The following is a 24413-nucleotide window of genomic DNA, read 5'->3' as shown; positions in this document are numbered from 1 at the left end:
CCCAGCATTTGGCAAAGCACTGTACAAATGACAACATTTCACTTTCATCACAATCCTTGAGATGATCATGAAAGTACAATGTCCCAAAGAAGAGGGACAGGAAATGACTCCTCTGGCCATATTTAAAGGAACATGTTCTCTGGTTCTGGCAGAGTGGCCAGTGAATAAAGGGAGCAGCACTTATTACAGCATCATTTTCCAGGGCATATATGTGCCTCATGGGCTACTAGGACCAAAATATGGAGGCATCTGCAAGCTTTCTTTCCTATATGCAACACAACTCCTATCATCGAGGATTTCAGATTCTTTGAGATGTCCAAGAGAAGTATGAGATTAGGGTCTTTGACTGATGTAATTTCATCTGCTATTTAATATCCGTGATTCTCTCTAAGGCTCTTGCCTGGTGTGTGACATTCCTTTCTGCTAAGAACACCACTGTAATCTTGGGGTCTTGGCTACTATATAGGCCAACATATCTGAGACACTCATGTCACCACTTCTGTGTGGGGTCTGGGGCATGCTAAAATTGTACACATCCAGTCTGGAATTTCCCTGAGGTTCAAGTGACACACATTCATCCACAGGGCATGACATTGGCAGATGAAAACAGTCTATGGCTTCATCTTTGTATTAACTGAAGTCCCGCAGTCTAGAGACCAGGTTTTCTCAAGGTAGGAGATCAGCATTGAACTACAGAAGGGAACGTCTGAGCAATATTTCATGCCCTCCACACTCAAAAATCAAATAGAATAAGACACAGCACCACACTATGTCTGCTGGTCACATGTAAGAATTGGAAACAGACACCTTAGAGCACAGATCCTAAGTGAAATGTTCACCTTCTACATGCAATGCACCTCTACTTACCATATACGTACGTGTAAAGCTTCACGGCCACAATGTTGTATCTGAAATTATGAAAGTCAAATGTATTTTCAAAGACAGATCTTCTTGGTCTTTAGCAAGGCAATAGGATGTAAATACCACATAAGCCATGCAGTACTTGTACTTCACTGCATCAGAGCCAGAACATTTAGCCAAACACATAATGTCGGCAAGGAAATATGTGAACATTCTCATAATGCAGGTAAATAAAGACAATGCATAGTCTCTCGCCTCTTCTATAAGGTTTTGTCACTGAATGAGAATATGAAATATCTTTCAATTCATACATCTTATTAGAGCTTAGAACTAAAAATGAGATTATGGAGGTTTAGGGGTCATAGTTTGAAATGAATACAGGGAGGATGATATGGAAGGGAATATGGTTTGGGATGAAGGTGTTTCAGAGAACAACCCCAGTGTACCAAGATACTATACCCTTTTTTCTTTCCTAAAACTCAATTCTCATTGTCATTTATTCTTTTTAGAAACATTGTTGATTCTGTTCGTTCCCCTTATTCTACCAATAGCATATTATCGTCCACTTTTCTCTCCTAAGGTCCAGAATAACACTAGACTCATTCAATAGGCTCTGGATTCTAATGTCTTCCAACCTCGTGGATCAGCTAAGTTTCAGGTTAACTTGCCAGAGATGGTAAATCATTTCTAAGGAAGTACGAAGACTGAACAAAACTCTGCTGCTCAGAATCCCATCTTTGATGACTCCAAGGCGCTCATTTGGGTTAGTGATACATCTCCTAACTATGTTCCCCTTCTGCTTCACTACAACCCATTCTCTCTCCCTTGGGCATATTTGGCTTAGAGGAACTGCCTTTTGAGTTTTTATTATCTGTATGTTCTTCCTCTATACATGAATGAGGTTACTTTAAAGTTTCCTTCTATCTATTTAAATTCCTTTGTAAACTTAATTTGAAAAATCAAGAGAAAGCAATAACATAATGAAAACAAAATGTGTGCTTTTTATTTAATCTCCAAAACAACTAAAAAAAAGTTTGAAATAAATGTGGAGGTGTTTCCAGTACCATGACAACTGTGTTGGATTTCTAATTCCAATGACGTAGATTCTTCCATCCATTTTGTGATGTTTGTAACTGTATTAGTAACAACTGATGTTACTAACCTGGTTAACAGGTACTACCAAACTTTTAAGGATGAACTAACAGCAATTTATCTGAAATGATTCAAAGCAATGTAGAGCAAGGGAATCCTTCCTAACAAGTTCTCCATGAGGTCAGAATTCCCTTTATTTCAAAACTGGACAATGACAAAGCATCACCACAAAAATGAAAACTATAGGCCAACATCTCTCATGAACACAGATGCAAAAATTCTCAATAAACTGCTAGAAAACTGACTACAGCACCGTATTTAAAAAGATCACTGTGCCAAACAAGTGAGATTCATCCCAGGGATGTGAGGATGGTTCAAAACAGAAATCATACATATCACATATTACCTCAATGGAACAAAAGATTAAAGTTATATGATCATCTCAGTAGATAATGAAAAAGCATTTGCCACATTCAATATCCATTCAAAATAAAAGCCCTGAATTAATTTGATTTTGAAGGAACATACTTCAACATAATAAAGGTAGTAAGTGGCAAACCCACAGTCAATGTCATAGCGAATGGAAATGTTGGAAAAATCTCAGCTAAGATTTGGAACCAGATGAGGTTGTCTACCGTCACCACTCTTATCCAACATAGTACAAGAAGTTTCTGTCAGAGCAATTGTGCAAGAGAAACAAAAGGCATACAAATAGGAAAGGAGAAGTTAAAACATCTCCATTTGTAGATGACATGAGTCTCTATGTAGAAAAGCCTAACATCTACATCAAAGACTGTTAGAATAGGCAAACTACTTCAGTGAAGCTGCAGGATAAGAAAGCAACAACCAACAAGTAGAAGTTTGATATGAAAATAATAAGAGCAATGACTTCAAAAAGAACAAATTACCTTGGGATAAATTGAAATAAGAATGTAAAAGATCTCTACAAGGAAAATTAGAAAATCTGAATCAAAGAAATTATAGAAGAAACAAATAATGGAGAACCACTACTGTTCATAGTTGGGAGAATTGGTATTTTTAACTTATTTATACTACTCAAACCAATTTGCAGACTCAATTGAATACCATCAAGATGTAAATGACATTCCTCACAGAACTAGAAAAATAATTCTAAAGTTCTGACTTTCAAACAAACAAATGAATAAATCTAAAAAAAGAAAAAGAAAGAAAGAAAAGTGTGGGGCTACCACACAGCCATCCCTTGTTCTCATCACAGAATATCTCATGAAGGAGGCAATAGAACTCAACTTCTGGGGTCTTTCCAGACTAAACAAATAATCATTTGTAACTGACAGGCACCACACCTGGTTCCTGAGGTTTCTAATGACCTCGCTGGCACTCTAAATCTGATGTTAAGATGTCCCTTTGCAGAGCAGAGATGATTTCTGATTTTCTACTTGACTGGAGCTCTTCTTGCTCCCTTAGCTGGCTTTCCAAGGGCTTTTTCCCAGGGCAGTGGCCTGTGCTGAGCCCAGATGCACAGAGCATGGCCTTTCCATGAGAACCAATGTCCTGAGGGTATCATGCTCCTCACCCTCTGAAAACAAATATACCTTCTTCAGAAAAAGTTGAATATGGTGCCAGCACTGTGACATAGTGGGTAATGCCTCTGCATGCAGTGCTGGCATCCCATATGGGCACTAGTTCGAGTCCTGTCTGCTCCACTTCTTCTCCAGCTCTCTATTATGGCCTGGGAAAGCAGTTGAAGATGACCCAAGGGCTCAGGTCCCTGCACCCACGTGGGAGACCCAGAAGAAGCTCCCAACGCCCAGATTTGCATCAGCACAGCTCTGGCCGTGGTGGCCATCTGAGGAGTGAACCAGCAGATGGAAGATCTCTTTCTCTCCCTCTCCTCTCTCTGCATAACTGTGACTTTCAAGTAAATCTAAATCTTATAAAAAAGAAAATGTTGAATATTCTGCAGTGACTTCTATACTTGGGAGAAGGCAGGTTTGTCACAAGGACAATAATGACTAGAGGCAAAGTTGAAGCTGTACTGTTTTCAGCCCTGGCACTGTATCAGGCCTTAAGATGCAGTGCTTCTTAGCTTTTCAACAGCCCTGCAAGTTAGGTGCAGTTGCCTGCTTTTACTGATGGTGAGACCTACACTCAGGGAGAGGTAAGGTGGCTTATTCTAGGTCACTCAGACTAGCAAAGACAGATCCAGAATTCAAATCCTACAATGTCCTGTGTCTTTTCCACACAGGTCCATGTATCTCAAGTATGACAGTGACATGGGCCTTCTATACCAAGGATGGGCACAGGAGCTGTGGAACAAGAAATTCTTTCATTCTGAAAGCATGATGCTCTTAACATATTACTATGATTTAACAGTGTTTTGGGGGAGGGCAGATGCCATTTTCCAGCAGGTTAAACAACAACTTGGGAAGGCCACATCCCATATCAGAGTCCTTGTTCCAGTCATGGCCACTCTGCTTTTGATCCAGATCCCTGTCAAAATATCTTGGGGAGCAGTGGATGATACTTCAAGTACTTGGGCCCCTTCCACCCACATCTGGACCAGACCAAAGCCAGGAACCAAGAACTCCATCTCTCTCTCTCTCTTCCCCTCCATCGCTACATCTCCAATACTCTGTCAAATAAAAACATAAATCTTTAAATAGTGTTGAATCTACATATTTGGAAAAGCAGAAATAGTCGAACAGGACTTCAAAGAACTGCATCAGTGTCCATACACCAAGGTGAACACTCCCCCTCCACCGTGGACTCAAGTCATATGTCTGTCACAGCACTTCCCGTGCCTTTTGGCAGTTTCTTGTTTTCCAGGTGGAGCTCCTGGAGAGCTGGGGTAACATTTCATTCAACTCTGCATCAACAGCACATAACAGCACCAGTAACAGCTAGGTAGGAGCACTCAGTAACCATGTGCTCAGAGGCTGAAAAGAGAAGACATCATCTCATGGGCATTCTGTCCCAGTGGCCTCTCAAATCCTCTGCCTTCTCCATTTTGAAAAATCCTCAGCAAAGTTCATTTCTGTAGGGGAATCCTGACAACTCCTTCAGAGTGTCTGAGGAGAAAATCCATGTGTTGAGCAGTGATAAATGTGGCAGGGATAAGGAAGCAATGTCACCACACACTGCTCATCTGGGCTGCATCCAAAACCAGTGCATCCCAACACTCAGCAGTTGTCACACCCCACTGGAACTGTCTGGTTTGGGGCCATCTTTCCTCACTCCCTTGGACACTTCCAGGGCATAGATCAGGCTTTATTGCCTGTTGCCAATGCCTAGGGCATTACTTGCAAAACTCAGGAGAAAATGTTGTGAAAACCTTTCTAAAGGCTGAAGATGTGCTGAAGATTAGTATCACCACTGCTTTGGTGCAAGGGAACCTTTCTTTTGTATCTGCTGACCTAAAAGGAAGAACTGTGTAGGTAATGACTGGCATCCCCAGCCCACCTCCAAGTGTTTCCATCCATCCATGCCCACATTTACCTGATGGGCATCGCTGGAAGGGCAGTTCCAGGGTCAAGGCTCTGGGGTCTGGAGTAAGGCCTCCTGTGCACATCCCCTCTTCTTGGCATAGGTCTTCCTTGGGAGAACAAAGCAGGGCTGCATTCCTTCTGTCGATCTCCTTGTTCAGATACTCAAGGAGTTCTGGATAAGGGCACTATCTCATTCCTTGCTGCTCAGTACCAGTTGCTATTTAGGGAGGGTGATGATGCTGTGCACATTCTTTGCTTTTCTCTGGACCTTCCCGAACTCAGCCTGAAGGTACACTCATTCAGACCCACTTTTGTGACCCCAGGATCTACTGTCACCTCATTCTTCTCTTTGTCTTCTTGGATCTCCCACCCACCAGGCACTGCATCTCCTATTATGCTCTTTTTGTTCTGCATTCTCAGGCCAAAGGTTCAGCGAGATGCTCCTGAAGGAAACATAATCAGGGTTGGGTATGCTCTTGACCACAGTTGTTACTGATCTCTATTACAGACATCTTATTCCATAATTGACTCAGACACACCCCAGAGCATGAAGTGACCTCACAGACCTACAACAGCTTCCTTATTTTTCAGGAAGACAATCAAGGCTCAGGAAGGATTAGACTTGCCTATATCTCCACAGCTACTTGGATACAGCACCACAATTAAAAACCTTGGTCTCAAAACATCCTGAGTCTCAGAACCTCTTGTGTTCAAGGTGGCCTTTGAAAGAAAAGCAAAATTTCCTTACACCATATGGAAAAGAAATGAGGACCATGACAATAGGAAACGTGTTATTGTGGGTTCTACAGCTATGTGAATTACCACCAGCCAGTTTTAAGTCAGTAGATGATAAACTGGGACCTGGGAACACAGGACAAAACAATCACACTCATCAGAATTTTAAATTGTAAGCATAATGCACTTAACTTATTATTTGTTCAGGTTTCGCTCATGTAATAGGAGGCAGCCTTCATGAGAGCAAGAACTGTTGTCTGTCGGGGTCACAGAGTATGCCCAGTGACTTCACAGGTGCCTGCGTAGAAACATTCACAGGTGTTGAAATAAGATGGACTAAAACAATTTTCTGAACTGACAACTCACTCGGAACTCACAACTCCAGAGAGTAAATGGGCAAAAGTGGGGAGAGGGGGCAGGAAGCAGAAGGAAGAAATAGAAGCAGTAAAACTATGTGCAGATCCGAGGGAAAGTGGAATAAGGATATGGGCTAGAGAGGCGGCTGAGAAGCTCAGGGAGGGCAGAGATCTGACTGAGAAGTGGCTTATTTAAAAACTTACTTTGTCATTCCAGGTCCCCATCAGCTGCCAGACGCACCAGATCTCAGAAGGGAATGGCAGAACCTGGCACCAATGTCACTGCTGCTGGCTCTTCCACGTGCGGCCTCTTCCTCAACATTGTCAGTGAACTTGCTGCTCTCATCTTCAGTGTCATCCCCGTGGCTGCGCCTGGAAGGCAGTTCAGAAGACAAAGGGGATTCCCTTCACAGATGGCTTCCAGACAGAAGGGCAAATTACACTCCCATCTGCCTCCTCACAGGCTTGGCCCCCGCGAGCCAGGCTGGCAAAGAAGGCAGAACTCAACCTTCTCCTTTGGCATGGATTCTGTGTACACAGAAGCCTACGCTTCAAAATATAAGATGGCTTTGACTGCACACATCTGTAATTAAGTTGCCAGCCTCCAGATAAAGTGGCTACCTTCTTCCTCATTTCAAGTCAGCCTGACTTCTTCCCATTCCTGCCACTGTCCTGTTAGGCAACAACCTTCCCTTCTTTAACATGTGAAAGGGACTACCATTTTCCCCAGCACTGAGTTATGAGAAGGCCCTTCCTTTCTTGGGGCTTAGGAGATCCCTGTTCCTCTCGTACTTTCCCACTGTAGGAATCAGTTGTGCATAGGGTAACAATCTGTATAAGGAACTTCCCTCTTGTAGTCCTGTGTGATCCAGAGCTCCAGGAACAGTCAAGAGCAAAGGAACAGAATGGTTCACACGTTTCTTTATCCTTTTCCCAACATCCCCGCCTTCCCATATTTCTCAAACCCTTGACCAATATAACCATCCTTTGCCTTAGAGGTTTCTTGCACTGCTTTGTCCTCAAGGGATTTTTCATCCATTCTTTCATTCCCCAAAGATGGGCCCAGTCCCCCTAGGCCCAAAACACCTGTAGTCTTTTCCAAGGATAGGGAGCCTTTGGTCCTGGCAAAGCTCCAGGGCAGTGCTGAGTGGCAGAAGGAAGCTTGTAAAACAGATACCAGGCATCGGTGGCTCCTGAACACCTGAAATGTGGCCATGTGACTGAGAATCTGCATTTCTTGTTTTATTTTATTGAAGTTATTTCATATTTAAATACTCACATGTGGCTGGTGGCTACCATATTGGACAGCACAAATCTGCGCTCTTTCTTCCTTTTTACATCAGTTAAAATTTGTCCAATTTGAGATCAAGAACTGTTGTTCAGGCCGGTGCCATGGCTCACTTAGCTAATTCTCCGCCTGCGGTGCCAGCACACTAGGTTCTAGTCCCAGTTGGGACGCTGGATTCTGTCCTGGTTGCTCCTCCTCCAGTACAGCTCTCTGCTGTGGCCCGGGAAGGCAGTGGAGGATGGCCCAAGTCCTTGGGCCCCTGCACCCGCATGGGAGACCAGGAGGAAGCACCTGAATCCTGGCTTCACTTTGGCGCAGTGTGCCGGCTGCAGCAGCCATTTGGAGGGTGAACCAATGGAAGGAAGACCTCTCTTACTCTCTCTCTCTGTCTAACTCTGTCAAAAATAAAGAACTGTTGTTCACATTACTGATTCATTCTGAAAGCAGAGGTATTAATTATGTTAATTCATGAGACACCAAAGAAAATATCTTATGACTGCCTCTGTGTCTTCCAGAATCTGTGCAACTTACAGAATCTCCAGATCTGATTGTGATCCTGGCCTCAACAGCTACCTCATTAAACTCCTCTCCTTAGCACTGCATAAGTAGGTCTCAAAGAGATTAGGTGACTTGTTCAAGGTGACCCAGGAATCCCTGACAAGGGTGATGCCAAGAAGTCAAGTCTCTGGGCTCTATGACAGATGTGGCTGTTTCTTCTGGTGACAGATGCAATCTTTACCTTTGCTTCTTCTAAGGCCAAGGCACCTGCCCTTGAGCAGACATCTGTGAATTGAAGGGCTCTCATGACAATGTACAGCCACCCTTGGCACATGAGGTGACCTGGAGCAGTTCATGTCTCCACTCCAGGTTTTGGTACCTGCAGGTTTACACGAGTATTTTCAATGACCCTGGCTGATCCCATCAAGAACTAAGAGGAAGTCAGCATGCTGTTCCAACAACTTGTGTTAAAACTCACCCTGGGAGTCTGTGTTGTGTTGTATCATGTAAAGCTGCCATATGGGTGCCACTGCCAGTTCCTGTCCTGTTCCTCTAACTCTTATTTTTTGTAATATTTATTTGTTTGAAAGCGTCACAGAGAAAGGAGAACAGACAGAAAGAGGGAGAGAGGGAGAGAGGCAGAGAGGGAGAGAGGCAGAGAGAAAATCTTCCATCCTCTGGTTTACTCCCCAAATGGCACAATGGCCACTTCTTGGCCAGGCCCATAACCAGGAACCGGAGCTTCATCTACAATTCTCACATGGGTGAAAGGACCCAAGCACTTGGGCCATGTTCCACTGCTTTCCTGGGTACATTAGCGGGGAGCTGGATTGGAAGTGGAACAGCTTGGACTTGAACCAGCACCCATATGGGATATCAGCATCACAGGTGGCTGGCTGCTTTACTCTCTATGCCTCAATGCTGGCTTTGCACAACTTCTGATCCAGTTCCCTGTTAGTGACCTGGGAAAACCAACAGAGGATGATCCAAGCACTTGGGCCCCTGATACTCATGGGGCAGTCCTGGATGAAACTGCTGGCTCTTGACTTCAGCTTGGCCCAGTCCTGGCCTTTATGGTCATCTGGGGAGTAGGCCAGCAGATGGAAGATCTGTATCTCCATCTCTTGCTCTGTAACCCTGACTTTCAAATCAATAAATAAACCTTAAAAAAATCCTCACCCTGTGTGAGAAGTGGGGGTGACAGAGAAAATAACCCAACCCACCAACTTCAGAGAATTATTTTAGAAACCGGCACTTTGGAGGAAAGCCTAACTGTGTATATGCATATGAGAGCGTGCTTTAAAATGTGAAAAATGAGGCTGGTACCGCAGCTCACTAGGCTAATCCTCCACCTTGCGGCGCCGGCACACCGGGTTCTAGTCCCAGTCGGGGCGCTGGATTCTGTCCTGGCTGTCCCTCTTCCAGGCCAGCTCTCTGCTGTGGCCAGGGAGTGCAGTGGAGGATGGCCCAAGTGCTTGGGCCCTGCACCCCACGGGAGACCAGGATGAGTACCTGGCTCCTGCCATCGGATCAGCGCGGTGCGCCGGCCACAATGCGCCGGCCGCAGCGACCATTGGATGGTGAACCAACGGCAAAGGAAGACCTTTCTCTGTCTGTCTTTCTCACTGTCCACTCTGCCTGTCAAAAACAAAATGAAAATAAAGATTGTTTGGAGGGAAAATTCAAATCTATGAAGAGATTTTTTCATAACATACATTTTCCTATTAATGACTCCTATTTAGGTGCATAAAAATTTTTGTTCCAAAATAAACTCTTAATTTATTTGAGAAGTTGAGAGACAGATAGCTCCTGTCCACTGTTTTACAGCTCAAATGCTCACAACATTTCCACAGCATTGAGCTGGGAATTCAGTCCAGGCCTCACCCCTTGAATGGTAGGAACCCAATTACTTGAACCATCACCAATGTTTTCCCTCTGTATTAACAGAGGAGTCAGCAGTCAGGAGTTAGAGATGCGTATAAAAACCAAGTACTCCAATATGGGGTGCAGGCTTCTCTACTGGCCTCCTAACATATAGGCCAAATGCCCTCCTGTATACTGCTTATATCTGAATTCTATTTTCCATTAACTTTGTTGAAATACCCATGTTTATCCCATATTCTTTTTTTTTAACTTTTATTTAATGAATATAACTTTCCAAAGTACAACTTTTGGATTATAGTGGCTTTCCCCATATTCTTATAATGTGTCTTTCTTTGAACTGTCCCCAAATACATGCAAAGATGTTATATGATCAGGGCAACAACTGAATTACCTGCAACTCTGAGATTGCTCTTTACTAAAACAACACATTGGGACACCTCAATGAAACGGCATCAGTATCCTCACAGAAGCCTGTCTCTTAATGGGCTCTGAAGGGAAGAACAGAACAAACTGAAGGATACCTACGATAGGGCTGGCACTGTGCAACAGCAGATAAGGCCACCACCTGAACCTCCAGCATCCCACATGGGCACCAGTTCGAGTCCTGTCTGTTCCATTTCTGATCCGGCTCTCTGCTGTGGTCTGGAAAAGCAGTGCAAGATGGCCCAGGTCCTTGGGCCCTTGCACCTCCGTGGAAAACCCGTAGGAAGCTCCCGGCTCTGGATCAGTGCAGCTCCAGCCATTGTGGCCATCTGGGGAGTGAACTAGCAGATGGAAGACTTCTCTCTCTGCCTGCCTCTGCCTCTCTGTAACTCTGCCTTTAGAATAAATAAATAAATCTTTAAAAATATATCTATGATAAAGTAAAGTACTCTGAACACTGCCTAACTCATAACTGTTCTGTCTACGTGAGCATAAACCATTGCTAGTAATCCGCACACTATGCTCTAAGCTCACAGGAACTTCCTCTTGCCCTCTGATCACCTTATGGGACACCCCCATAGGCTAAGTCTGCTCCCACAGAGCCCATCTGAATTAACCTCAGTCCTTCTGTGGAAGGTATTGTGTCTCTCAGCATTCACACTGAAGCTTTAATCCCATTATCTTAGCATTTGGAGATGGTAATTTTGGAAAGAGATATGATTTCGATGAATTTATGAAGGTAGGTTCTTCATAATGGGATTAGTACACCTGAAAGTTTGCTCTTGTTTCTCACTCTCCCCCCACCCCAGGTGAAGACGCAGAAAGATGGTAGTCTTCTGTGACCCTGAAATGAGCCCTCACTATACTATCCACCTATATTGGTGCCCTGACCTCAGACTCCTGGCCTCCAGAACTGTGACAGAAATAATCTCTATTCTTTCTGCCATCCAGTCTATGATGTTTTATTACAGTAGCCAGAGCTGACCACAACATCTCAGTGCTGAGGCTGCCACAAGTTGTTCTTCCATTTCTGAGCACAGAGATTTTGCATAAAGTTCATGAATTAAAAGGATTTCGGAGTGAACCCCCACTCAATCAACTATCAACTGAATTCAATTCTTGATCTCTATTTAATCTCTGAGTTCATCTATTTTCCTCCTGGATGATCACACCTGTTTGCAGGACAAGACAGGAAAATGACAACCCCAAAATGCAGATCTTATGACGTGACAGCTCAATGCCTGGATCAGAGCAGGAGAATCTACTCCATGCCCTTAATTCCAAAAGGAATTTGAGTAATGTGCACTTACAAATGAATTGTCAGCAGATTCACTGAAACCTTCCTCAAGAACCACAACCTCATGGAGAAGCAGCACTCACTACCTTCAGGACCCCTCTGGGTCTCAGGGTACCCAGGAATCTGCAAAGGGTGCCTATGGCTGATTTTTAGCTTTCTTCCCCCCCAAGCTACTTTTCTAAATGCCACTGAGATGACACTGGTTCAGTCTCAGCCCTTCACTGCTGGGAGTTACACACAATGATCCTTTTATGGCATCCAGCTCTAGAAAAACATCCCAGTCCCCTCACCTGGGAGGGTCTGTGTGACCACAGGTGTTGCCTCAGAGGTACTGAGGGGAGAACTGAGCAGCAGCTGGACCTTCATTATGGCAGCCTTTCCCAGAGCATCCAACGCAACCACTCAGGACCCCTGCTCTGCTCTCAGAGCTGATGACTCATATAACCACCACAGATTCCTGCTTATTCAGCATGTGTGACAGCTGGTAGGTGATCACGTGGCACGTCTTTGGAGAACCTGACATTTATGTCTCTCTGATAGAAATGACTCTAGCAACATTCAAATCTGGGCAGTCAAGTAAAGGTTCCATCACAAAATGCATACAACCTAACCTCTGAGCTTCCATTTCCTTCTTTGTGGAATGGAATAAATGCATCTTTATCTTCTAGTACTGTCACAGAGGTCATGTGTGTAAAACTCATTCATTCAACCAATAGTTATTGAATGCTGAGATGAGTGAAGCATGGTTCCAGGCACTTGGGATACACAGCCGTGGTTAAAACACAGCTCCACTCTCATGAGGCCCATATTGTAGGAGTGGGAGGAATGGGAGAAAAGAGCAAAGAAAGAAAGAATACATAGCCCAGAGGTTGGTGATAGCTGCTGAGGAGAGAGAATCAAACAGGAACAGGAAAGGGGTGCAGAGGTTAAAGACTGCTGTGTCATACAAGTAGGCTGAGGAAGGACTCCCTGGAAGGTGAACAGAGCTCTGACAGAAGTGAAAAGGTGGGCTTTAGGATTCTGGAAAAAGCAGTGCGAATATCTAGAAGTATGAGAGTGCCTGAAAAGACTGAGGAAGTGACAGAGGCCCAGGGTGGCTGGAGTTGAGAAATGAAAAGAAAAATGGTAGGAAAGTAGATCGAAGGAGGCCATATAATGCAGACCCTGATGCCACTGAGAGTGTGGTTGCTCTTACTCTGAAGGAGATAGGAAGCAAAGGGAAGTCTGTAGAAGAATAACATGATCTAACTTAAAACTTTCATGTGGGGAGGTGCCAAGTTGCTGAAATAGGGAAAGGCATACTTCTCTAAGCTAAGAGTAAATAATAAAAAAGCAGGATATACATTGTCATGGGAGAATTAGAGAAAACTGCAGTGGAAAACTATGGAAGGAAGAGGAATGGCATGGATCTGTGTGGAAGATTTGGTTGTGTAGCATGAACACAGACCCAACTCATGACCCCAGGAGCTGATAGCTGGAGAAGGCTCCAACTTTGGAGACTGAGGTGAGATCAGATTGTAGCAACCCAAGCCAACAGTGATACAGACAGAGGGAGAGCATGGCATGAGTCTGGCCTGGAGCCTAAGAGGGAGAGTGTGACTGCTGACACAGTAAAAAAAATGGCAGCACATTTCTCTCACCTCATCTGAACACAACAGCACCCAGCAACTGGCTGAGAGAGGGCAGGCACCAAAGGTGGCAGCTCTGGAAGCTCTTGGGCAGGCACCCAGCATCGGGCTGAGAGGAGATGCCATCGGAGATGCCATCTCCTCAGCAGTACCAGGGGCAGTACCAGGGGCAGCAGCTTGGGGGCACACACCTGGAAACCAGTCGGGGAGGAGACACTATTCAGCAGGTGGCTGTTGTGCATGCCTGTGATCCAGAGATACCAGCAGAGGGAAAATCCATGTTCCCCACTGACTTTGAGTCAGCTTGGAGGATTGGACACCCATGTAGGAATGTGAAGCACCCCTAGCCTCTCAACATACCATACGCTCTGTGGCTCCAACTGCCAAGGCAGAACACAGACAGCTGGCTCTGGGAACATCTCTGCCTCTCTGTGGACAGGACAGGCTAGCAGAGCAGAGCGGATCCTCTATACCCTGTTGACTGTGGGAGCCTAGTGAGCTGAGACTGTGGGAACTTGTGACTGCACAAAGTGTACCTGGGTCTCTGGGCAATCAATGTGAGCTGCTCCACATGCTGCTCAGAGCTCCATGATCATCGAGGGTGGGTAAATGCAATGGGGTCCATGCTTATACTGAGGATTTTATACAAAGAATTTTGGAGGATTCCCTCCCTTTCAATTGTTTTGAGTCATTTGGGAAGAACTGGGGTTATTTCTTCAAATGTCTGGTAGAATTCAGCAGTGAAGCTGTGTGGTACCAGACCCTCTTTGTTGGGAGGGCCTTTATTACTGATTCAATTTATACCTTGGTTCTGTGTCTGTTAGGTTTTCTTTGTCTTCATGGCTCAATTTAGGTAAGCTGTATGTGTTCAGGAACCTATTCATTTTCTAGGTTTCCCAGTTTGTTTTGTTGGCATACAGCTCCTTGTGATGGTTTCCAATGATTCTTTTTATTTCTGTAGTGTCTGCTGTTACATTTACTTTTTCATCTCTAATTTTATTGATCTGAATCTTATCTCCCTCCCTCCCTCCCTCCCTCTCTTTTTTGGTTAGTTGAACCAACAGTGTGTCAATTTTAAACAAGGTCTTCATTTTGCTGATCATTTGTATTTTTTGTTTCAATTTTGTTGATTTCTTCTCCAATTTTAATTATTTCTTTTCTTTCCCTGGTTTTGGGTTTGGTTTGCTGCTGCTTTTCTAGATCCTTGAGGTGCACAGATGGTTCATTTATTTAGTGCCTTTCCAGTTTCTTGATATAAGCACCAATTGCCTTAAAGTTTCACCCTAACACTGCTTTTGCTGTATCCCACACACTGTGGTAAGTTGTATTGTCATTTTCATTTGTTTCCAGAAATTTTATGATATCTCTTTTGATTTCTTCTGTGACCTACTGTTCATTCAGGAACACACTGTTCATTCTCCATGTGTTTGCATATGATGCAGAGATTCTTGAGTTGCTGAATTCCTGCTGCATTACATCGTGGTCTGGATAGATGCATGGTATGATTTCAATTTTTTGAAATTGCTGAGACTCCTTTTATGGCCTAGCATATATGGTCAATCCTAGAGAAAGTTCCATGCACTGGGAAGAAGAATGTGTACTCTTTTGCTGTACGATAGAAGGCTCCATGGATATCTGCTAGGTCTATTTGGTCTGTAGTGTCAATTAACTCTGTTGTTTCCTTGGTGATTTTCTGTCTGATCTGTGCATTGCTGAAAGACGGGTATTCAGTTCCCCTGTTACTATTGTATTTAAGTCTATATCTCCCTTTAAATCTCTTAATAATCCTTTCAAATAGCCAGGCACCCTGTAATTAGGTGAATATACATTTAGAATAGTCACATCTTCCTGTTGAATTGATCCTTCTTTGTCTCTTTTAATAGTTTTTGTGTTAAAGTCTACTGTGTCTGATATTAGGATGGCCACACCAGCTCTTTTTTGGTTTCTGTTAGCTTGCAGTATCTTTTTCCCTCCTTTCACTTTCAGTCTGTATATGTCTTTATTAGTAATGTGTGTTTCTTTTAGGCAGCAGATAAATAGGTTTTCTTTTTTTTTAATCCATTCATCCAGTCTGTGTCTCTTAACTGGCGAGTTGAGACCATTTACATTCAGTGTGATTATTGTTAAATATTATATATTCTCTGCCTAGTTTCCTTAAATAGACCTGTTTATGTGTTTTGGATTTTGTTTGTACTTTTGCTGGGTCATTTTCTACATTCATCTTCTTTTGTAGCGAAGTTCCTGTTTCTGTGTTTCTGTGTATAGCACATCCTTGAGCCAGTGTTATAGGGATGGGCATGAAGACACAGATTCTTTCAATTTCTGTTTGTTGTGGAAAATCCTTATTTCTCCTTCATTCATAAATGAAAACTTTGTAGGGTACAGTATTCTGGGTTGACAGTTTTTTTTTTTTTCTCTAGGACTAGGAATTTATCTTGTGATTGTCTCCTTGCCTGTAAGGTTTGAGATGAGAAGTCTGGGGTGAGTCTAATTGGATTACCTCTGAATGTAATTTGTCATATCTTTCAAGCACATTTTAAGATCTGTTCTTTGTGTTTCACTGAGCTGAGTATTGCCACAATGTGTCGTGGTGAACTCCTTTTCTGGTCCTGTCTATTGGCAGTTCTGTGTATCTCTTGTGTTTGGATGTCTCTTTCAATCTGCCTATTGTGGAAGTTTTCTGATAAAATTTCATTAAGTAGGCCTTCTAATTATTTCTCTCTTTCCACACTTTCTGGAACTTCTATGTGATCTGTACGTTGGATCACCTGATGGAATCTTGTAAATCTCCAACCAACTCTTCATTTTCTAAATTTTTCTTCTTATGTTTGTTCTGACTGTTATTTTTGGAAGTTTGTCTTCAAGTTCTGATATTCACTCTTCTATTTCGTCTGTTCTATTACTAAGAGATTCCACTGCATTTTTTATCTGGTCAAATTCTTCGTTATTCTTATTCAGAATTGTTTCTTTGTTCTTTGGCATTTCTGTTTGGTTTCAGATTGGTTTTATTTTTAAATTGATCTCCCTCTGCTATGAGCTGCTATGTGCATGCAGTACCACCTCCCTGAGCTTTGTTTATTTCTGATTCCTGATGGAGCTGGGTACCAGTGCTTTGGTGCACTAAGCCCCACCTGCTGGTGCTGGGCTCCCTGCTCACTTGTTTGTAAAACGAGCTAGGGTTATCATTTAGCATTATTTGCTGTTGTACAACTTGCATGGTGGGTGGGAAATCACTCTGAATTGTTGTGATCCTTGTCCCCGTGTGGTGCATGTTGTGAGGTGGCCTCTGCAATCGATGAGTATGCGTACCTGGGCGAACACGGCAGCATGCTGCCTACACACAAAAATGTAAACAACCAATATGGTTTCATCCCGCTAACTGTATCTCTGGTTGGGGGGATAGACACCAATGGATTGTGGTATATTCTATCTCTCCACCCATTCCTCAGAATTTCTCCTTCTTCCTGCTTAGAGCCCCAAGCACTGTTCACCAAATGTCCCCACTCACTGCATCTTTGTGGGATTGCAACCTCTCACCTGGTTTGCTGAGGAAGAGGCACCTGTCTCCTCACTGCATTCCTGTGCTGCTCATTCTCTATCCTTCAGTCCTCTCTCTGCTTCTGCTGGAGTGGACCTGAGCAGCCTCTGGAGGACTTCGGGACATAAATTTTTCAGGATTCTGCCAGCTGTTTGTATCCCTTCTACTCATTAATCATCCATTTTCGCTGCACAACTCGGTACCTCCTGCTGCTATACTGCCATCTTGCCCTGTGAATTCAATATTTTCACAAATGCCTAAAACTAAACACAGAAATTCAAGAATCAAGAAAAAAGACAACTTCACTTGCCCTCCCCAAGGAATGCAACAACACATCAAAATCAGAATGTGAAGATTAAGAGACTGAGGAAGTACCTGAAGTGTAATTCAAAAGATTAATTGTAGGATTACTCAGAAGGAAATCCACAAATTAAAGAAATCCTTACATGATGTGAATGAGAAATTATCCCCTGAAATGGAAATTTTCAAGAGAAATCAAAATGAAATATTAGAAATGAAGAATTCAACCTGTCAAACAGAAATATATTGGAAAGCCTTAACAACATATTTGGTGAGTCAAAAGAAAGACCATCGAAGCTGGAAGAGAAATCTTTATAAAGTTTTTTGTCAGAACAAAAAAAGGAGAGGAAATTATAAAAATTATAAATGTTGGAAATTTATGTATACTATCAAATGACCCAACAAATGGGTCTGAGAGTTCCTGAAGGTGTGGAAAGATAGAGCCGATGAGAAGGCCTATTCAGTGAAATAATTACAGAAAACTTCTTCAATTTGGAGAAAGAAAGGGTTGTCTAAGTACATGAGGCACATAAAACTCCTTATAGACATGACCAGAAAGGCTCTTCATCACAACACACTGTAGTCAAACTTTCAGCACTAAAACATAGAGAAAAGGTTCCAAAATGTACACAAGAGAAAAGCCAGATTACTTTCAGAGGCTTATCAATTAGACTCGTTGCTGATTTCTCGAACAAAACTCAACAGGCTAGGAGAGAATGGAGAGACACAGCCCAATATTAAGAGAAAAGCTTTCAACCCAGAAGACTGTACCCTGCAAAGCACTCACTTATGAATGAAAATTAAGCAAACACCTTCCATAATAAAAGAAAGAATTTGTCACCACTTGTCCAGCCTTACTAAAGATGTTTAAGGATGTCCTACGCACAGAAACACAGAAACATAGTCATCACTATGAAAGAAGGTGAAGGCAGAAAATCTCACAGTAAAAGTACAAAGGAAACCCAAAGCAAACAGAAGGAATCTTTACAGAAAAACGGCAGGGCCAAGTCATGACTTATCGATAGTAACCTTGAATGTAAATGGCCTAAACTCTCTAATTAAAAGATAAAGGCTGGCTAAATGGATTAAAGATAAGACTCATTTATTTAATGCCTTCAAGAAACATCCCTCACCAACAAAGATAGACCCAGACTGAAAGTAAGGATGAAAAAAGATATTGCACGGTAACAGAAGACAGAAACAACCATGTGCAGCCATCCTAATATCAGACAACATAGACATTAACATAAAAACTGTTAAAAGAGACAAAGCAGGACACTACGTAATGATTAAGAGATCAATTCAACAGGAATATGCAACTATCATAAAAGTACATGCACCCAATTCCAGGGTGCCAGGCTGCTTCAAATAAATATCAATAGATCTAAAGGGAGACAGAGACTCCAATACACTAGTAATGGGGGTCTTCAACATCCCACCTTTATCAATGGACAGATCAACTAGACAGAAATTCAACAAAGAAACAATAGATGGGCCAAATGGACCTAATTAATATCTATAGAACCTTTCATCCCACAGTAGCAGAATACACACTTTTTTTAAAACTTTTATTTAATGAATATAAATTTCCAAAGTATAGTTTATGGACTACAATGGCTTTTCCCCCCATAACTTCCCTCCCACCTGCAACCCTTCCCTCTCCTGCTCCCTCTCGCCTTCCATTCACATCAAGATTCATTTTCAATTATCTTTATATACAGAAGATCAATTTAGCATATATTAAGAAAAGCTTTCAAGGCCGGTGCCGCAGCTCACTAGGCTAATCCTCTGCCTAGCGGCACCGGCACACCGGGTTCTAGTCCCGGTCGGGGCGCCGGATTCTGTCCCGGTTGCCCCTCTTCCAGGCCAGCTCTCTGCTGTGGCCAGGGAGTGCAGTGGAGGATGGCCCAGGTGCTTGGGCCCTGCACCCCATGGGAGACCAGGAAAAGCACATGGCTCCTGGCTCCTGCCATCGGATCAGCGTGGTGCGCCGGCCGCAGCGCGCTGGCCACGGCGGCCATTGGAGGGTGAACCAACGGCAAAAGGAAGACCTTTCTCTCTGTCTCTCTCTCTCACTATCCACTCTGCCTGTCAAAAAAAAAAAAAAAAAGAAAAGCTTTCAACAGTTTGCACCCACACAGAAAACACGAAGTGTAAAATACTGTTTGAGTACTAGTTACAACATTAAAACACAATGTACAGCACATTAAGGGCAGAGATCCTACATGAGGAGTAAGTGCACAGTGACTCCTGTTGTTGACTTTACAAATTGACACTCTTGTTTATGGCGTCAGTAATCACCCTAGGCTCTTGTCATGAGTTGCCAAGGATATGGAGGCCTTTTGAGTTCACCGACTCTGATCATATTTTAGACAAGGTCATAGTCAAAGTGGAAGTTCTCTCCTCCCTTCAGAGAAAGGTACCTCCTTCTTGAATGACCTGTTCTTTCCACTGGGATCTCACTCACAGAGGTCTTTCACTTAGGTCATTTTTTTTTTGCCACAGTGAATACACATTCTTTTCATTAGTGCATGGGACTTTTTCTAGGATAGGCCATATACTAGGCCATGAAGCAAGTCTCAGCATATTCAAAATAAATGAAATCATAGCATGCATCTCCTTGGACCACAATGGAACTGAATCTGAAAATTAAGAACTCAAGAAACTCTAGAACACATGCAAATACATGACTGAACAACATCCTCCTGAATGATCAGTGGGTCATAGAAGAAATTAAAAGAGAATTCAAAAAATTTTGGAAAAATATGAAGAAGACAATGCAACATATCAAAATTTATGGGATACAGAAAAGAAGAGTTAAGAGGGAATTATGTAACAATTAGTGCCTGTATTAATAAATTGGAAAATAACTAAGCAATCAATGTATCTCAAGGACCCAGAAAAATGACAAATCAAATTTAATGTTGGTAGCAGGAATGAAATAATTAAAATTAGATAAGAAACAAACAAAACTGAAACAAAAAAATCACAAATGATCAGTGAAATGAAAATTCTTTTGTTGGAAAAAATAAACAAAATTGAAACACCATTAGCCTGAATAAACAACAAAAAAAGTAAACCAAGGAGAAAACCCAAATCATTAGAATCAGAGATGAAAAAGGAAATGTAACAAAAATAGCACAGAAATAAAAAGAATCACCAGGAATTGCTACAACGAGCGAAGAAATGGATATAAACCTGGACACATACAATCTACTAAAAGTGAGGCAGCAAGACACAAAAATCTAAACAGATCAATAACCAAGATGGGAATTCAATCAGTAATAAAGACTATCAACTGTGGGGAGCAATCCGGACTAGACTAAGTTACTCGAATTAAGACTTATTCTATGCATCTGCTCTCCCACAATATGGCGCTGGGAGAGAAGTAAACAGCTTCCGCACAGCTGCCTCCAGTTCAACTAATAAACTGTAGGACTTGCTCCTGATTGGAGAGCAGCGTACTCGGCGTGTGGGCAGCCGAGTTGGGATTGGCGGAGGAGGACTATAAAGGAGGAGAGAGACGGCATGCACCAGGAACATCTATGGGGAACATCTAGCTGAAGGAACACCCGTGCAGCCCCCAAGAGACCCGGCCGGCGGTGTGCCGCTCCCCTGCGGAAGTGGGGAATGTGGCCAGGGGGAACTGCCCTTCCACGGAGGTGGAAGGGATAGTAGCCAACCCGGGAAGAACCAGCAGCAAACCCGGGGAGGGCCGAGCAGACGAAAGAACAGCGCAGGGTCCTGTGTCGTTCCTCCACGAAGAGGGGGAGCGACATAATGGTGCCGTGACTCGGATATGAAGCCTAGGCAGGGTTTAGTGTCGTTCCTCCACGAAGAGGGGGAGCGACAATCAACAATGAAAAGCCCAGCACCAGATGGCTTCACTGCTAAATTCGACCAGACATTTAAAGAACTAATCCCAATTCTTCTCAAGCTATACAAAACAACTGAAAGGGAGAGAATCCTCCTAAACTCCTTCTATGAAGGCAGCATCACCCTAATTCCTAAACCAGAAAAACACAACAGAGAAAGAGAACTTTAGACCAATAACCTGATTTACATAGATGCAAAATCCTCAACAAATACTACCTAATCAAACCCAGCAACATATCAGAAAGATCATTCATTCAGAGAAAGCAGGATTTATGCCTGGTATGCAGGGTGCTTCAACTTTGGTTCAGCTCAACTCTGGCCATTGCAGCCATTTGGGGAGTGAACCAGCAGATGGAAGAAGTCTCTCTCTCTCTCTCTCCCTCCCTCCCTCCCTCTCTTTGTAACTCTGTCTCTCAAATAAATAAAATAAAAATCTTTCTTTAAAGAAAGAAGAGAAGAAATTTCGATGGCCAGCAGACACATGAAAAAATGTTTAGGATCACCACCAGCCATCAGGAAAGTACAAATCAAAGCCACAATGAGGTTTCACCTCAGCCCTCTTAGAATGGCTCTCATATATAAATCAAAAAACAGTAAATGCTAGTGAGGATGTGGAAAAAACAAGTATACCTCCACATTATAACAGAAAGTCCTGCCCACTTGTTAAAGTATGCTGGATTTTGAGATCTTAGTCTTTCTGTAACCAAAGCAAAGACAATCAAGTGAGAAGATCTGCTACTCAGGGGTGTTGTTCAAGCATGAGGATTCACTACGCAGTAGCATCACAGTGTCAGCAAGAGGCACACCGCCTTGTTATGTGAGTGACATGGCTTGCCTAATTAAGAGCTCTCTTGTCACAATACCCAGAATTATGGCACAGTTCACCAGGGCCTGACCCAAGGCATCTACTTGTGTGCACCATGCTGACTCCATCACTTGGAGCAGTTAGTACTCACATGGCTCCCATGCTCTGTGCGTCCTCCTTTTGTAGCCCTGGCTTTCCTGGATGACGTCCCCAGCGCTGTGCTGGCTTCATCACACAGGGGAATAGCAGTAGCCCTGGATGAGGAAAAGAGGTGAAGAGAACTGTACAGATGGCTCCGAGGGACAGCCCCTCTGTCTTGAAGAAATTGCAGGGTCTGGCTCATGAGCAGCTCTTGGGACCTGGGAACTCTCACCATCTTCTCTAGCATTCCCTTGGGATGATGTCTTAGGCACTGGATTCTCCTGCTGAGTCCTGGAAGATAATTCTCACCTCCTTTGAAACCCATGGCGAGGGCCTCTTGGAGAGAACAGCAGGTATCCTGGGATGGAGTCTGAAAGGACAATGTCAGACAGGGGCTGTGGCAAAGAGTTCACAAGGCATTTTTCCCAATCAGCTGCTCCACATCTACCTTGACATACCCTCAATGATTGAATCAGGACCTGGCTGTCAAAGATACCCCGACAATCCTTACCCCTTGGACACTTTCACAACATGTTTCTTTCCCTTAGAGCCCCTACTTGATTGCAGTGCTCTCCATTGCTGTACAAAGGTTCAGTTCCTGTTCTCAAGCAGGTGATTTTAAATAGCTTTGCTCCTGGACATCTGTGTTGGGAAGTTCCCTGCAGGCACAGAATTATGTGTGAGTTCCTGAGACAGTCCACTGTAAAGAGGCACTGTGAGGCTGGTAAGAAGGCTTATAGATGGATAGGGTTTTGGGAAATCCAGTATCCAGGAAGGCACAGCATCTTGTAACATGGACAGTGTGAGGTCTGATATACCTGGGCTTAGAAAGGGTGGATGTAACCTGTCCAGGGCAAAACTTCAGACCTGGCCTGACTATGAGGATTCTAACTTTGGAGTGTCTGAGTCAAGCTTAAAGAAAAATAATCACCTGATCGGAGATTTTCCTGAAAAGCATCATTAATTATCAGTCCCCATCACTGTTACAGATTTTCTTAAATATCTTTCTGTCACACTGGGCTACCATTCCAGAAAAGATCCTTAACTAACACAGATTTAATCATGAAAGAAAATGAATCTTAGACTTTTAACTACCAAGAAAGCTCTAGTGCTCCCTGATAATCCTTGAGATTAAGTACACTGTCCAACCTAAAGTGCCCATACATTTGCTACTAGACATGTGGTTCTGAAGCAAATTCAAACTTGTAGTGAGAGAAAGTCCTAGAAACACAGGTAGAGTGTGATATCGAGGAAGGAAGGGGATGTCCCCATGGAAGTACAGACCAGTTGCCCTCAGTATGTAGGTCTAATATACAGTTAACTATAGAATTTTGGTTTTATTTTTGCATCCCCAAACACACATCAGAAAATGTTGTCCCAAATACACTGCATCTTTCACAGATTCTGGAACAAGAATTCTGGATTCTAAACTAGCCTTTGCCTTTTACTAGCTGTGCGATCTCAATCTCTTACTCTCTCTGAGCCTATTATTTCTCAGCCAACAACACTCTACATAAATCAGTTACCATATGTAAAGCAATGGAAGCAGTATCTGGTTGAGAGCAAGTGTTATATCAATGATGAGCTACTATAAATAGGAATCACAGTATTTCAGAAAGTGGGGTTCAAACAATCAGTCAGAAAAAATTCTGAGAGACAATGACACTGAAATGAAAGGCGAAATAGCAAGAGTTAGGCAGGGATAGAGGGTGGGGCAGCAGAAGGGGGTGTCCCAGGAAGGAACAATAATGTTCAGTCTATGGAAGGGAGGGGACAGGACCAGGGCATAATCATGTTTCTATCTGTGAGCCATTGCCCACGTTCTGTGTTCTCTATGTTAAACAAATATAAAGGAGAACCTTAGCATCCTTAGCACAAAGGCAAGATATAATGAAGACTGCATAAATGTACCCACAAGTCAATGGCAGTATTCAGTCTCCCTTGTGGAGCTGGATCCAGTCCCTGCTCCTCCAGAGCAGATAAAAACGAGAGTCAACCATGGAGGAGCTTTCTAGGCTACATTGGACATAAAGGAATCCACTTTTTGGGTCTGGTGGAGATGAAGTGTGCTAGTCTGAGAGAGCCCTGGCTGAGAGGCTATAGTCAGGCACATCCACACTTCAGGTGACCACCTCCAAGGGCACTTCTTGGAGGAAAATATATATGGCTCTCCCACTTGTCTCTTGCTCCTGGCACACTTATTTCAGTGAAATGAATGAAAAAT

General features: G+C 43.2%; 1 long non-coding RNA gene across 18 annotated transcripts; it reads right to left on the bottom strand.

Moving 5' to 3' along the window:
* Nucleotides 1-350: 350 nt before the first annotated feature.
* On the bottom strand, nucleotides 351-24348 carry LOC149119051 (uncharacterized). Of its 18 annotated transcripts, none has more exons than XR_016228841.1 (7): nucleotides 22701-24348; nucleotides 22422-22559; nucleotides 22200-22302; nucleotides 6716-6883; nucleotides 6348-6453; nucleotides 5757-5863; nucleotides 351-5527 (listed from the first exon to the last, which is right to left on the bottom strand). It is a non-coding gene; the product is annotated as an uncharacterized LOC149119051 (long non-coding RNA). The 18 variants fall into 18 exon arrangements; XR_016228842.1 differs by having other exon boundaries at nucleotides 351-5523; XR_016228836.1 differs by having other exon boundaries at nucleotides 351-4871; nucleotides 5431-5527; nucleotides 5757-6453; nucleotides 22701-24345.
* Between the last annotated feature and the right edge of the window lie 65 nt (nucleotides 24349-24413).

This window comes from Oryctolagus cuniculus, unplaced genomic scaffold (genome assembly GCF_051225735.1).
Source record: "Oryctolagus cuniculus isolate XC-2025 breed Fujian yellow rabbit unplaced genomic scaffold, ASM5122573v1 ptg000110l, whole genome shotgun sequence".
Lineage (NCBI taxonomy): Eukaryota > Metazoa > Chordata > Mammalia > Lagomorpha > Leporidae > Oryctolagus > Oryctolagus cuniculus.
Note: the sequence above shows the minus strand (reverse complement) of the source record. Positions and strands in the feature narration are given on the sequence as shown.